The following is a 934-nucleotide window of genomic DNA, read 5'->3' as shown; positions in this document are numbered from 1 at the left end:
GGGAAATCATGTTTAACTAACTTACTGGAATTCTTTGAGGATATAACGAGCATGGTGGATAGAGGTGTACCGATGGATGTGGTGTATTTAGATTTCCAAAAGGCATTCGATAAGGTGCCACACAAAAGGTTACTGCAGAAGATAAAGGTACGCGGAGTCAGAGGAAATGTATTCGCATGGATAGAGAATTGGCTGGCGAACAGAAAGCAGAGAGTCGGGATAAATGGGTCCTTTTCCGGTTGGAAATCAGTGGTTAGTGGTGTGCCACAGGGATCAGTACTGGGACCACAACTGTTTACAATATACATAGATGACCTGGAAGAGGGGACAGAGTGTAGTGCAACAAAATTTGCAGATGACGCTAAGATTAGTGGGAAAGCGGGTTGTGTAGAGGACTCAGAGAGGCTGCAAGGAGATTTGGATAGGTTAAGCGAATGGGCTAAGGTTTGGCAGATGGAATACAATGTCGGAAAATGTGAGGTCATCCACCTTGGGAAAAAAAACAGTAAAAGGGAATATTATTTGAATGGGGAGAAATTACAACATGCTGTGGTGCAGAGGGACCTGGGGGTCCTTGTGCATGAAACTCTTTTAGGAAAAGTATGAAAAACACTGGAATGGCCCATACAGGGATCGAACCTGCGACCTTGGCGTTATTAGCACCACGCTCTAACCAACTGAATTAACCGGCCACTCCTTGTGCATGAATCCCAAAAGGTTAGTTTGCAGGTGCAGCAGGTAATCAGGAAGGCAAATGGAATGTTGGCCTTCATTGCGAAAGGGATGGAGTACAAAAGCAGGGAGGTGTTGCTGCAACGGTATAAGGTATTGGTAAGGCCGCACCTGGAGTACTGCGTGCAGTTTTGGTCACCTTACTTAAGGAAGGATATACTAGCTTTGGAAGGGGTATAGAGACGATTCACTAGGCTGATTC

The 934-nt window shown here is 45.4% G+C and overlaps 1 non-coding gene across 1 annotated transcript; it reads right to left on the bottom strand.

The window, feature by feature from the left end:
• Positions 1-618: 618 nt before the first annotated feature.
• trnai-aau (transfer RNA isoleucine (anticodon AAU)) lies at positions 619-692 on the bottom strand. The gene has a single exon. It is a non-coding gene; the product is annotated as a tRNA-Ile (tRNA).
• Between the last annotated feature and the right edge of the window lie 242 nt (positions 693-934).

The sequence above is a fragment of the Pristiophorus japonicus genome, chromosome 10, assembly GCF_044704955.1.
Source record: "Pristiophorus japonicus isolate sPriJap1 chromosome 10, sPriJap1.hap1, whole genome shotgun sequence".
NCBI classification, from domain to species: Eukaryota; Metazoa; Chordata; class Chondrichthyes; family Pristiophoridae; genus Pristiophorus; species Pristiophorus japonicus.
Note: the sequence above shows the minus strand (reverse complement) of the source record. Positions and strands in the feature narration are given on the sequence as shown.